This window comes from Ruditapes philippinarum, unplaced genomic scaffold (assembly GCF_026571515.1).
Source record: "Ruditapes philippinarum isolate M1 unplaced genomic scaffold, ASM2657151v2 ctg7898_1_1_1_1, whole genome shotgun sequence".
Classification (NCBI taxonomy): domain Eukaryota; kingdom Metazoa; phylum Mollusca; class Bivalvia; order Venerida; family Veneridae; genus Ruditapes; species Ruditapes philippinarum.
In genome coordinates, this window is record NW_026867032.1 from 35,184 (window position 1) to 51,480 (window position 16,297).

Genomic DNA, 16,297 nt, shown 5'->3' on the forward strand with positions numbered 1-16,297 from the left:
AATTTCTATACCATGCATCACAACACTGCCTTAACAAGATGCATATATGGTCCCTCTGGAGTTGATTGCCCTTTGATTTACACAGTTCCAGAGTTCAATTTCACAAAATTGAATTGATGTTCCCAGAATACACCTATTTTCCACCTCATTACTTAGAAATTGAATAGAATTTGTAACATTTACATAGAGAGGGAGAGAGAAGAAGACAAGCTGCAGCAATGGAAGTATAACTTATGTTCTACTCTTTTAACTCTCATTGACTTGTTATGGTGACAACTATTACAATACTGTGAAATCTGTGCTAAAGACCACTTGACTTAAGAAAACTTCCCTTTGTACTAATATGCAACTTCCGTCTGAATAATTGTCATCTACAGATAAGAATTCTGTGTATTATGAAGCCAATATTTTAAATATCTTGTTTCAACTGTAACAGAACACCAAAAAATATAAGCTTTTGAAAAATATGATAGCATTTTTGAGGCTTTATGGCTTCAACTCTAGGACAATAAAATTTGACAAATTATGATTAATTTACCTTACTCTCACAAATAATTCAAGATCTCTGTTACAATTTCAAGGTTCAAATACTTATGGTTATCTTTTATAATAGTCTCCAGCTTGCTTTTATTTATGATATGAAATTGATTTAAAACAGCTAATGACAAATATGTGTTTTTGCGTTTTGTTTGACAGATAACTTTTATTTTCAAGACATAACCTGTTTATGTCTGTCTACATGGTCCTTGAATATTGTCAATGATCCCTTTATGTTTGCATCAATCCTTAGAGAAATGATTAAATTGTATAGACATTTAAATCATTATATTAATATATTAGAAAGATAACCTTCAGGTGATATAAGGGATGTATAGAGATGAATAGATATTTCTGACTTGTTTACATGATAATTATATACAATAAATGGCCATTACATGATTTGTTTATTTACAAGGCTTGAAAAGAGCTGTTCTTTATCTGAATATTGTTTAAGACATGACCAGATTAACAAATGATCATAATAATTAAGGGCCCTGTGTAATTGTAATTTTATGCTTGTACACTTACTAGGAATATTAATTTTTGATACTATCTGGCTCTATATTAAAATAAGTAATACTAGAAAATTCTTGGTATTATGTATCAAGTATACAAATTGGTAATGCTTTTTTCAATAAACATTTTGCAAGTCTTTGATCATCATAATTTGTTTATTTTAACAGTGCATTCTCAGATATTTCCCTTTATTTGTTTATCTAGAACAGTCACTGCAATGATTTTATTGTAGCAGTCAAACACAATATAATTTACAGTTTACAAATGGTTACTTTAATATTCAGTCCAAAATTTGTTTCACTATGATTGTGATTTTGAAAAGAGAAAATGGTGCTCAAAATTTTTACCCTCTGGTTCATTGCACTTAACATATTTATAGTTCCATCATAAATTGAAACAAACAAAAATTGTTGATTCAATAACAGTATTAATAAGTAATTAATTATAATAATAGATGAAACAACAGTAATAAAATAAGAAAACAAGCTAATATCTAAAGCACATTATTAATGAATATTGGCAAAAAGTAACATTGGGGAAGTTTTTCTTTCCTCATTCTTTCAGCTTAATAAGATAGTTGATTAAAATGATTAAAAAATCCATGTTTTGATCTCCAAACATTGTATATATTACAATTTATACTTGTTATAAGCATTGTACTATGCTTTATACAAATAAACTTTTCGTATTCGTATTCGATTAGCTTGCTATTAAGAATATTTGTAATGACAATTTTTGACTTTGTTCTGGTAAAATATGTTTGTGGTAATCAAGTATGCACTTATTACCAATTTGGTATGACAATATCTCATTAACAGTTTAACTGAACAGATGGTTTTGGCTGTAGTGTAAAACCTATAGAAATATACTAGAGTAACCTTTCACCAAGTATTGTTAATGTATTTATGTGCATTTCATGTCTCAAGCTGTATAACAGACCACAAGAAAGTTTGGCATTAATCAAAATCATTTAATAAATTGCATGTGACACAAGGGCTTATTTTATCCTAGTTTATTTCAAATTAAATGCACATAAATGAGCAAACATACACCTGCATGATGTTGTTATTGATGCCACTACGTACAAAATACCTTCACCTATTTTTATAAAATATTTTTGGTATATTGCAAATATGCTAGATAAATCATTATAATGGCTAATTTTTAGGAATATCTGTCCTACATTCTATTCTGAATTTGTTTACTTGGAAAACATCTGATCATTAAAAGTTTGCTTAATCTTAATTAAGATAATGGATTAATATTTTTTTCTTATTTTTACTGGAACATTTTATGAATATGAGGTTATCACATGCTCTTTACAGTGTCTTGAAAAATAAACAGTTGTCAGGTAATGTAAACACTATTACATGGAACATAAGCTTCCTGTGTGCTGCTTGGATTGGTGAGGTAAGAATATTGTTTGCCCTAAAGTGATTGCCACACTGTCTAGTTAATTATGCTGGTGAAATTAAAGATATAACTGTAAGATAAATTGTGTTTTAGTATAAGGGAATAGAAAAGGATATCAAAGTACCTGATTTGATGTATTATACAGGATTATAGTGGTTACTGATATCTTTGATTTGATAGTGATGATATGATTGATGTAGCAGCAAGTGCTGAGAAATTACTTACACTGGGAAGACACAATGTTTCTATAATGAGAAAGTCCATAAAACAATTATATTTTTTATGGAGAATGACTCCTTATTATAATATTTTGTGATGTTTTAAAAGATATGATTATCTTGTGGAGAGGAAGAAAGAACACTAAATTCTGGAGCATTGTTTTTTTTAGAATCCCAACAGGCTCAACTCAAGTAGTCTTTACCAGAATTATTCTCTATCAGGTTAAGGTAATTTTTTCTACTCTATTTTGTTTGTGATATTTGATCACTATTAAGGGCAAGCATCTTACTATGCTAAATTCCTATGGTTTTCTGCTGTGAAAAATTTTGAATGCTTACTTAAAAAAAACAAGGTTTTGAGTATTGAGAAGTGATAACATACCACAAAAAAGGCTGTAAAATTTTCTGAACTTTATGTCCAAAACAAAATCATATTTTGTGTTAAAATTTTACAGGCAGTAGAAGTTGTGTAAAAAAATGTGAAAAGTTATGATTTCTGTATGATTTAATCAGCTGATTGACTTTCTGTGTTGTAAATAAAACCAAGAAAAAATGAAAGCCCTGAAAATGGTTTTAAAGAGATTTGATCTAAGCCATCAATTCAATCTTCTGCCAACATTATATAATATATTGTATTTCTGCAGACACATTGAAGGTTCAATGTCTTCTATGGTACATTTATTTACTGCATGCAAGTTTTCTTAGACCTGAAGCTTATCAATGACTTGTAAAGAATAGCAATACATTATGGTGCATGAACAAAGGTAATTAGAAAGACTTGAACAGAAAAGCTATACATATAGCTGATGATACAGTTTTTGGTAAGGCAGACTTGTAGCTATCATTTATGTTTGAATTTTCTTTCAGAAATTAGCAAGTTTAAAACTTAAAAGTTTCCCTAAGTGAACAATTACCTTTTATTGGATGTAGAAAATGTTTGAAGGTTTATTATATAATTGAATTTAATTTTTGCTGATATTAATCTTTTTTTTTATTAATATTATTTTCTATGTAAATAAGAAAAGTCATCAACATTTTTGTGGTGACATCTGTAACATTTTGTTGGGACATACTGTAACATTTTGTTGGGACATACTGTAACATTTTGTTGGGACATACTGTAACATTTTGTGGTAATATACTGTAACATTTTGCTAGGACATACTGTAAAATTTTGTTGGGACATACTGTACCATTTTGTTGGGACATACTGTAACATTTTGTTGGGACATACTGTAACATTTTGTGGTAACATACTGTAAAATATTGTGGTAATATACTGTAACATTTTGCTAGGACATACTGTAAAATTTTGTTGGGACATACTGTACCATTTTGTTGGGACATACTGTAACATTTTGTTGGGACATACTGTAACATTTTGTGGTAACATACTGTAAAATATTGTGGTAACATACTGTAACATATTGCTAGGACATACTTTAACATTTTGTGGGGACATACTTTAATATTTTGTGGGGACATACTTTAATATTTTGTGGGGACATACTTTAATATTTTGTGGTAATATACAGTAACATTTTGTGGTGATATACTGTAACATTGCGTGGGGACATACTGTAACATTTTGTGTTGATATACTGTAACAGTAACATTTTGTGCAGACATAATGTAACATTGTGTGGGGACATACTGTAACATTTTTTTGGGTATATTGTAATATTTTGTGCTGACAAACTTGTTTTTGTAAGACCATGAACATAATGGTGACATTTAAGTTGAATAATTATAGTCTTATCTTGGAAATTATTCAAAGATTTATTGTATAAAATATTCTTAATTGGAAATGCCCTTTCTTACAAAGATACAATTTTCTTTTATTTCAACAGTTTTAGAAAATATAATATATCTTGACATTGAGAAGTCTTCTATCAGACAAAACAGGTTTCAATCACAATGGTGATCTGTTTTAATTTACAGAGTAAATATGTAATGTGAGATATTCTATTCCCTGTGTGTTCTTTTACACCTTATATCAGAAGACATTGTCACTTATCATCAGCAGAATCTCAGGGAAAATATAGGAGAATTTCTATACCATGCATCACAACACTGCCTTAACAAGATGCATATATGGTCCCTCTGGAGTTGATTGCCCTTTGATTTACACAGTTCCAGAGTTCAATTCCACAAAATTTGATTGATGTTCCCAGTATACACCTATTTTCCACCTCATTACTTAAAAATTGAATATTGTAAATCTTGTCACATTTACATAGAGGAGAAGACAAGCTGCAGCAATGAAAGTGTAACTTATGTTCTACTCTTTTCCTCTCTTATTGACTTGTTATGGTGACAACTGTTACAATACTCTGAAACCTGTGCTAAAGACCACCTGACTAAAGAACATTGTCCTTTATACTAATATGTAACTTCACTCTGAATAATTGTCAACTATAGATAAGAATTCTGTGTATTAAAGACAATATTTTAAATATCTTGTTTCAACTGTAACAGAACACCAAAAAAATATAAGTTTTTGAAAAATATGATAGCGCATTTTTGAGGCTTTATGGCTTCAACTCTAGGACAATAAAATTTCACAAATTATGATAAATTTACCTTACTCTCATAAGTAATTCAAGATCTCTGTTACAATTTCCAGTTGCAAATGCTTATGGTTACCTTTTATAATGGTCTCCAACTTGTTATTATTTATGACATGGAATTGCTTTAAAACAGCTAATGACAAATTCGTTTTTTGCATTTTGTTTGACTTTTAAGTTCAAGACATATCAACATGTTTATGTCTGTCTACACTTCAATGATTGGTTTATGTTTGCATTAATCCTTAGAGAAATGATTAAATTGTATAGACATTTAAATAATTATATTGATATATTACAAAGATAACCTTCAGGTGATATATTGGATATATAGAGATGAATAGATATTTCTGACTTGTTGACATGGAAATTATATACAGGGAAATGACTGGCCATTAGATAATTTGTTTAATACAAGGCTTGAAAAGAGCTTTTCTTTATCTGAATATTGTTTAAGACATAACCAGATTAACAAATGATCATAATAAGGGCCCTCTGTAATTGTAATTTTATGCTTGTACACTTACTAGGAATATTAATGTTTGATACAATCTGGCTCTATATTAAAAGAAGTAGTACCAGTAAATTCTTTGTAATAATTGTATCAAGTATACAAATTGGTAATGCATTTTTCAATAAACATTTTGCAAGTCTCTGATCATCATAATTTGTTTATTTTAAGAGTTGCATTCTCAGATATTTCCAATTATTTGTTTATTTAGAACAATCTCTGCAATTGTAGTAGTGTAGCAGTCAAACACAATATAAATTGCAGTTTATAATTGGTTATTTATTCTGTCCTAAGTCTTTTTTTCTATCTGATACTCAAAAATGGAAAATGGTTCTCAAAAGTTTTACCCACTGATTTATTGCACTTATGGTTTCCGCTTAAATCAAAACAAAACAAAAATTGTTGATTCAATAACAGTATTAATAAGTTAAGCCCAAGTCACATTAGAACTTACGACCACAAAAGACCAGTTGACGATCACCAGTGACCACTGGTCGCAGACAATCTTTAAAACATCTTACGACGGTCATCGGTGATCTTTGATAGTCGCAGGTTATCTTATTTAGGCCCCACGACCAATTTCAGTCGTAGAGAAGTTTTTGAGCTTGCACAAAAACCTCTCTGCGATCAAACAGGTTGCTAGTGATCTTAAAAGGTCTTAGGCTGTCGCACGATCGTCCCTCGAAAGTGTGAAATCTTACGACAGTCTTTACAAACTGCAACTAGTCACTGATAATCTTGAGTAGTCTTTAGTAATCGTGTGATGGTCGTAAAACAAGTTGTAGGTGATGGCATAACAGATCACGGGTAGTCATAAGTAATCCCAGGCAATCTTGAGACCATCGCACATTTGCTGATGACCTGTCATGCGATTGTCAATGATGATTGGTCATACGATAATCGCAGAAGTAAATTTATCTGTTCAAAGAGGGCTTGGTTGCAGACAATTGCCAATGATTGTTGGTTTTACACGTTGCCGGTTGTCGCAAGTAATCGTAAGCTCTAGTGTGACTGGGGTTTAATTAATTATAATAATAGATAAAACAACAGTAATAAAATAAGAAAACAAGCTAATATCTAAAACACATTATTAATGAATATTGGCAAAAAGTAACATTGGCAAAGTTGTGAATCTTTCCTCATTCTTTCAGCTTAATAAGATAGTTTATTAGTTTGCTTTATGACAATTTCTGACTTTGTTCTGGTAAATTATGCTTGTAGTAATCAAGTATGCACTTATAACCAATTTGGTATGACAATATCTCATTAACAGTTTAACTGAACAGATGATATTGGCTGTAGTGTAAAACCTATAGAAATATACTAGAGTAACCTTTCATGCAAGTATTGTTAATGTATTTATGTGCATTTCATGTCTCAAGCTGTATAACAGACCACATGATAGTTTGGCATTAATCAAAATCATTGAATTACATGTAATTGCATGTTACACAAGGGCTTATTTTATCCTAGTTTATTTCAAATTAAATGCACACAAATGAGCAAACATACACCTGCATGATGTTGTTATTGATGCCACTAGGTACAAAATACCTTCACCTATTTTTATAAAATATTTTTGGTATATTGCAAATATGCTAGATAAATCATTATAATGGCTAATTTTTAGGAAACATCTGTCCTACATTCTATTCTGAATTTGTTTACTTGGAAAACATTTGATCATTAAAAGTTTGCTTAATCTTAATTAAGATAATGGATTAATATTTTTTTCTTATTTCTACTGGAACATTTTATGAATATGAGGTTATCACATGCTCTTTACAGTGTCTTGAAAAATAAACAGTTGTCAGGTAATGTAAACACTATTACATGGAACATAAGCATCCTGTGTGCTGCTTGGATTGGTGAGGTAAGAATATTGTTTGCCCTAAAGTGATTGCCACTCTGTCTATATAGTTAACTATGCTGGTGAAATTAAAGATATAACTGTTAGATAAATTGTGTTTTAGTATTGTGAAATAGAATGGGATAACAAAGTACCTGATTTGATGTATTATACAGGATAATAGTGGTTACTGATATCTTTGATTTGATAGCGATGATATTATTGATGTAGCAGCAAGTGCTGAGAAATTACTTACACAGGGAAGACACAATGTTTCTATAATGAGAAAGTCCATAAAACAATTATATTTTTTATGGAGAATGACTCCTTATCATTTTTGTTTTGTGATGTTTTAAAAGATATGATTATCTTGTGGAGAGGAAGAAAGGACACTCAATTCTAGAGCATTGTTTTCTTAGAATCCCAACATGCTCAATTCCAGGCATCTTTACCAGAATTATTCTCTGTCAGGTTGAGGAAAGTTTTCTACTCTATTTTGTTTTGTGATATTTGATCACTAATAAGTTTCCATTAAGAAGCCAAGCATCTTCCTATGCTATATTCTGGTTGTTTTCTGCTGTAAATATTTGAAAGAACAATATGTTTGAGAAGTGATACTTTCAGTTTCAAGTTTATTGGCAAATCCATAATGAACATTTACACACATACACTATAATTATGGCAAAGTCATTTAACACCATAACTATAAACATGTTTACATTTTACACTAATACAATTGAAACATACAAGTTAATGAACAACCAATTTTAATACTAATTTAGAGACAAGGATTTAACAAATCGTTTAAAGAAGCTGTGAGAAATTCAAAATAATTATTTCGACATTTCATTGACTCATCTATAAATTTCGTTATTTTAAAAAGTTTAAATTTATTTATTGTTGACAATATAGCATTATTTTAACCACTAAAAAGACTGTAAATTTTCCAAAACAAAAATGTAATTAGTGTTAAAATTTTATAGGCAGTAGAAGAACAAAAAAAAAGTAAAGTTATGATTCTTGTATGATTTAATCAGCTGATTGAGTTTCTGTGTTGTAAATAAAACCAAGATTTTTTTTGAAAGATTTAGAAATATAATGAAAACCCAGAAAATGGTTTTAAAGAGATTTGATCTAAGTCATCAATTCAATCTTCTGCCAACATTATATAATATATTGTATATCTGCAGACACATTGAAGGTTCAATGTCTGCTATGGTACATTTCTTTACTGTATGCAAGTTTTCTTAGACCTGAAGCTTATCAATGACTTGTAAAGAATAGCAATACTTTATGGTGCATGAACAAAGGTAATTAGAAAGACTTGAACAGAACAGCTATACATATAGCTATGATGATATAGTTTTTGGTAAAACAGACTGGAATCATTTATGTTTGAGTTTTCTTTCAGAAGTTAGCTAGTTTAAAATTTAAAAGTTCCCCTAAGTGAACAATTATCTTTTATTGGATGTAGAAAATGTTTGAAGGTTTGTTACATACATGTAATTGAATTTTTGCTGAAATTGTTGTATATTTTTTTCATTAATATTATGTTCTATGTAAATAAGAAAATTCATCAACATTTTGTGGTGACATATTGTAACATTTTGATGGGACTACTCTAACATTTTTCGGGGACATACTGTAACATTTTGTGACACTTGCTGTTACATTTTGTGGCGACATACTTCAACATTTTGCTGGGACATATACTGTAACATTTTGTGCAGACATACTGTAATATTTTGTGGGGACATACTATAACATTTTGTGAGACTTGCTGTTACATTTTGTGGGGACATACTTAAACATTTTGTGGGGACATACTGTAACATTTTGTGCAGACATTTACAAGTAAGATTTTGTTTGGCATCTTGTAACATTTTGTGACGACAAACTGTTGTTTTTGTTAGACCATGAACAATAGTGACATTTAAGTTAAATAATTTAGTCTTATCTTGGAAAATATTCAAAGATTTATTGTATAAAATATTCTTAATTGGAAATGCCCTTTCTTACAAAGATACAATTTTCTTTTATTTTAACAATTTTAATATATTTTGACATTGAGAAGTCTTCTATCAGATAAAACATGTTTCAATCACAATGGTGATCTGTTTTAATTTACAGAGTAAATATGTAATGTGAGATATTCTATTCCCTGTGTGTTCTTTTACACCTTATATCAGAAGACATTGTTGCTTATCATCAGAAGAATCTCAGGGAAAATATAGGAGAATTTCTATACCATGCATCACAACAATTCATTAACAAGATGCATATATGGTCCCTCTGGAGTTGATTAAAATTCTATTTTTCTAATTCTAATTTCTTTCTTGATTAAAACCTATTTTCACCTCATTACTTAAAAATTGAATATTGCAAATCTTGTAACATTTACATAGAGAGGGAGAGAGGAGAAGACAAGCTACAGCAATGGAAGTATGACTTATGTTCTACTCTTTTTCTCGAAATGAATTGTTATGGTGACAACTTTTACGATACTGTGGAACCTGTGTTAAAGACCACTCTTGACTTAAGAACATTGTCCATTGTACTAATCTGAATAATTGTCAACTACAGATAAGAATTCTGTGTATTAAAGCCAATATTTTAAATATCTTGTTTCTATCAAGTGTAAAATTAATTGTTTTGAAAGGCAAGCTGTTTACAATTTCTCAATCAAATACTAGTCATGTTTATACAGGTTTGACTGTATCACTCGATATAATGAAGCCAGGACTCTTGCGACTATTCTATCATCCTATAAACTGTATAACAATTGATCATCTACAGGGATATGACAGCTCATGGAGGAAATTAACTGTCAATTATACAGAATTATGGGATTTATAAATTGCTCCAAAAACTTGTAGAGATGTATAAATAAATCTTGCAAATCAAATAATCTGCTATCCAATACTATAAATATTCATGCCATGTAGTTTTGCATCACTAATGTATCGATAACTGTATGAAATATACAATTTTAATTGATAAACAGCTTATAAAGAAAAAGAATATCCGTAAAGTGCAGCTAGGATTTTATGAAATGCTTGCATCATGACAATGCAGCTCAATAGTGTCCAAGATTTCTTTAACTTTGGATTAATCAGTTCTCCAGTTTAGAGGTAAATGATTTTTCTTCTTTTATCACTTTGTAATATTTGTGACAAATACCTAGAATTATTTTATACTAGCTGATAAGATTTATTGTTGTGACCTGATATATTCATGAATAGGAAGTTTTTAGTAAGTTTCTGTGCTTGGTATGTTTAAGTTCTCCCAGGTGAAATGTATCATGTTTTATAATGAAATAACATGAACTAACATGGCTCACAGGTCATGGTTAGCCATGGTTGAGGGTGTTATGTTAAATGACCGCAAACATGGTTTCTGACCATGGTGTGACCATGGTCATTAAGGTTACTGACCATGGTTGACTCAGCTGCACAGTTTTACATACCAGTAACTCAGACTTTGCATGCCTCAAATATTTATTGGAAAGACTTCTTGTAAATTTGTGGTTCAGACTTAATTGCCTACTCTTAAGACAGGTATTCTGATTCAAACCACAACATATGACAGATATATTTTAGTCTAGAACTACATTTTTCAGTCATTTAAAATATGAATCAGCAAGTTACCAATAGAGGACACCAGTCTGAGTCCATCTTCTTGTTGAATTCATATTTAACTTAATTTTCTCCTCTTATAGGGGAGGGCTTGTTTTAGGGGTTAAGGCATCAGAATTGCAGCCACTGTTTAACCCTGTGTGGTCATCATAAAGAGGTGACTAAATGGGCCAAAATTACTCAAGTCTATGCATCTCTTAGCTCCAGCAAGTGTGGTGGTTTTGACCCCTTGCTATATGACCTAAACTGTGTTGTTGTGCAATTGTGCGCAAAGAAAGAAGGCAAAGAAAAATATTTTCTTTAGGTTCTTTTGACAGTTATAAAGAATTTTGATAGGCATTATATGGCTCAGTTTAGATGATTGAAAGTTATCTTACACAACCCATAATAATTGAACCTGTCAAAAATCTTTATTAAAATTGATAATCTAACTTGAGGAAAATTGATAGATACTTACTAAATTGAGAGCAGCCATGGATATAGATTGTATAGTTTTAGTTTATCCAACAAAAAGTAATGTTTCAGACAATCTTATTTTTTCAAAATAATAAAAAATGATACATAACTACACCTGCAATATTGTATATATGTAATAGCATTTAATGATGCTTTATCACTTAGTTATGAGATCATCATTATAAGCTCTGTTAAAATATTTCTTTTCTCAGAAATAATGACTAGAAGATACCACTATAAAATGATTTCATTTAAGTGGGCATTTATATGCAAAAAAATAATAAAATAACATTTATATAGATGGATGTATTTTATGTTTTTGCATGCTTGTTTTGTGTCTTGTATCATGATATATGAGTCGTGTCACGACAAAACCAACATAGTGGTTTTGCGACCAGCATGGATCCAGACCAGCCTGCGCATCCGCGCAGTCTGATCAGGATCCATGCTGTCCGCTATCAGTTTCTCTACTTGCTATAGGGTTTGTAAGCGAACAGCATGGATCCTGATCAGACTGCATCCGCGCAGGCTGGTCTGGATCCATCCTGGTCGCAAACCCATTATGTTGGTTTTGTCATGACACGGCTCATATGTTGAAAGTATGTTAAAAGTAGTTGAAAGTAGAATGTAGCAACAAATGAATTGGAATTTGGAATACATATCTGATAGTTTAGATTGATCCTATGACAATTTGGTAATTGAAATGATAACACTCGAGTAAACATGGATCTAAGATTGACGTAAATCCAATGAAAACTTATTAACCATTTACACTGTAGGAATGTTCTGTCTATAATCTCTCATTTCACTTAAAAAGTCTTAGACTTTACTCTCTCACCATTCTGTTTCCTATTTTTGCATTATTTAAAAAAAAAAATATTTTGGTTTTTTTTTTTTTAATAACACTAAATAATGTGCCAGAAAAATCTGAGCTTCATCAGTAATTTTGTTGTGACTTACATGTATATGGGTTGCTAATAAAGAGTTGCTGGTTATAATTTTCTATAAATATTTGATATTGAATGAAACTGACATGTTGTTGTTTATAATTTCTGTATTGTCTTTTACAGGTACTAGAACTTTGTATTTAAGAATTAAATGGAGCGTGACTTTTTAAAATATCCTCAGAATATAATGATTTTAGAGTAGCTGCTATGCATATTTTGTATTTAAGAAATAATTGGAGGATTTTGTAACTTTTTTAATTCAACCAGAATATTATGATTTTTAAGTGCAGCTTTTCTGTGCAACTTGAAGTTTCTATCTGTTGAGTGTAATAACTCGTTTGTTTGGAAAAGAATCTCTTTATAATAAGAACAACTTTATTATTGACAAAATAAAAATACGAGTTAAGACTTCCTGTAAATTTGAAAGAAACTAATTTTCTAAATGTATTCTTATTCATATATATGATATAAATACTATTTTTCTCCAACCATTTTGCTTTGGTTGTAACTATCTTATTATTTAGATTATTCCATATTTCAGTGAAGGACAGTTTGCTGATGTTGTTAGCATGGTTCAACCATTTGCTACTTTTGTATTAATATTTTGAAAATATACTTTATACATGTAGATGTGTGCAAAAAGAGCAATAAAATATGTTTAAATCAAAGAACGAAATGTGAAGAAAATTAAATTAACCATTTGCAATGTTGTGATTTGTCTATGATAATATAGTAACTAAAATGGTATATAGTATGCTTGTTTTATGTGAATATACGAGGGGCTATCCAAAAATTCGTGGACTTTTTTAATATCTCTTGAACGTCAACGTGTATTATAATGAAATTTTATCAGCATGCATTTTAGAATATTATCAACACATTTTGAAAGGAACAGTTAATTGTGCCAATAAATAATGATTTCATATTGTTTTTAAATTAGCACATACACGGCACCCGGCGCACGGTAGAAAAGCGCAGTAAGTCATAGTATATTTCTTGCTAAAAAAAAACAAAAAATTAACGTAGAAAACCCGCTGAACATCGCATGTTTCTTCTATGATGTCATTTAAATTATTCTTTAAAATAATGGACGTCATTTCCGTTTATTTTTTTTGATATCGCTAGAAACGACAGACGCCTTTATTGTTTACTACGGAAAAATGACGGACACGCGGTAATTAGAAAATCGCGCGATCATAAAACGATCAAAAATATTTGTTGTCATTTGGGAATGTCACCTACAAAAACATTTGATAAAAATCAGCAGACGAACAGAGAAAAGAACATTTCATGATCATTAGTGTTAAAGTGACATAAGAAATTTAGTGATGGACATACTTTAAGAAGCAGTAACCGTCATTGACTGCGTAACGTGGAAGCACAAGTTGTACGTTAATATTATGACGTTGACGTCAATAACTTTTTGGAGTGCGCCGCTGTCGCCGATATGTGTTTAGGTAAAATTAAATATTGTTGTAATGTAAGAAGCTACTCACATGAATTTTTCTGTGTTTATTTGTTATTAATTCTTCTAAGCAGTGTAAGAATTTCAAATGAATATCTCAAATATATTCTACGCAAGAAAGAAAGTCCACGAATTTTTGGATAACCCCTCGTATGTATAAAAATGTATGTACATGTATACGAATGAGACAAAAGAAAGTATGATTATATAATAAGTAAATAATGGAGACATTATGTAATAATGCAAGTTCAATCCTCCTTCCAGCCCTTCTTTTACGTTGAAAAAGTCTAGTTATAAAATTTTTATATTTGAAAGAAGGATATATGTGAATACAAAAATTTCAAGACAAAATATAAAAAAAGTGTCTGACAAGCAGCATACTTTAAAAAAAAGAAATTTACTTGTACAATATTGTAAAGCTGTGTTATAATGATAAGAGGAACATATTTTATCATGATGAACATGTAAAGAGGAATTATTTGTTCCCATGTTGAAGATGGAGGAGAGTGCCAAACAAAGTTGTTGTACAGAGAAACTGTGAATCAAAAGATAAATGTATCCGGGACTAAAATATATAATGCATTTAGTAATAAAATGAACAGTTGGTGAACATAGGAATATATGAAGTTAGTAATAAAATAAACAGTTGGTGAAATTAGGAATATATGAAATTAGTAATAAAATAAACAGTTGGTGAAATTAGGAATATATGCAATAAGTAATAAAATAAACAGTTGGTGAAATTAGGAATATATGCAATTAGTAATAAAATAAACAGTTTGTGAAATTAGGAATATATGCAATAAGTAATAAAATAAACAGTTGGTGAAATTAGGAAAGTATGAGTCATAACAGTATGTTATGGTAACAGCTTCTTTTTTTAATAACAAAATTTAAAAGTTTTCAGGATAGGAAAGGGTATATATACTCAGGATGTTTTATATTTTTATCTTTAATGCATACACAAGTGCATATATTTGTAGTTGTAACTTGCTGGATAAGTAGCTCAAGTGTACCACTTAGTTAATAACCGGCATATTTGTAGATTTTTTTAGTTAATAACCGGCATATTTGTAGATTTTTTTAGTTAATAACTGCATATTTGTAAAATTTTTTGTATAATTTCTCTCAGGACATAAATGATAGAGGGAAGGAATATTGTTATTTGTTGGACTAAGAATTGTATGTAAGCAAAGAGATTTATATTATAAGTCATTCAAGTAAATTTTTAAAATTAGTTATATTTAAAGTTAAATATTTACCTACGTCTTTTGCTTATGAAATTATTATTTTAACATTTAAGAAGTATGTAATTAAAAAAGTAAAAAAAAAGGTCTCTACTCTGGTGTAATGAAGTTACATTAACATAAAATTTTCTTTGTTTTTATTCTATTTCCAGAAATCTAATGTAAATCTTCACTATGCAATTTTATTTCCTCTAAAATATAATGTAATTGTTACAAATTTAAATTGCTCAGCTTGAGCTGTCTTTTACATTCTTGGAAAAAAAATCTGGATTTTAAGAAGTTCACAATGGATTTCAATAAAGGTTGCATAACCATACTATTAAGGAGTTTTTATTTAGGAAACAGATATCAGTTTTAAGTGTTGCAGCGGAATAATGCACATTTCATGTTCAAATGCACAGTAATAATAATAATTACAATATGCCTGAGTGATTTATTACAAACCATTGGAACATAAGACCATGCAACACAAAGTAAAATAATTGATATTTCTGAATCTTTATATACATGTTGAATATAAAAGGTAAAAATAGGTTGAACTACATTGAGCTGTAAGTGATTTTCATGATGTCATTTGACTTATTGACATTGTATGTGTTGTCATATGACATATAAACATATTACTTGTTTATTTGATACATTATAAATGTATCTGTACTGTCTGTTTAATATAGGATAACTGTGAAGCATGTAACAATCCTGTGTAATACTGTTTAGTGTAGAGAACTTACTGGTATAGTTAAAATACAGAGAAATAGAATTCCCTATGAAAAGTCCAATATGGAAAAGTTGAAAATGTTGCAGGCTGGGTTTGATTGACAGTACAGGAAAGTGCAAGCTACTGTCCAAGCCCTCATAGCACGGCTTTAGCAGAATTCAACGATTATAGATGGTTATGGTGAAATTTTGAATTTAGAAACATCTGCAGTATGT

The 16,297-nt window shown here is 29.8% G+C and overlaps 1 protein-coding gene across 5 annotated transcripts in view; it reads left to right on the forward strand.

The window, feature by feature from the left end:
* LOC132734574 (transient receptor potential-gamma protein-like) overlaps nucleotides 1-16,297 on the forward strand; it is a 110,991-nt gene that overhangs the window by 20,778 nt on the left and 73,916 nt on the right. Inside the window, exon 1 of one of the 5 annotated variants that reach the window (XM_060721343.1) lies at nucleotides 15,198-15,303. The exons of 3 other annotated variants lie outside the window; for them this stretch is intronic. The gene's annotated coding sequence lies outside the window, so the exon portion shown is untranslated. Of the gene's footprint in view, nucleotides 1-15,197; nucleotides 15,304-16,297 lie in introns of those variants that run through there. One more of the 5 variants, XM_060721342.1, reaches the window with a different exon arrangement.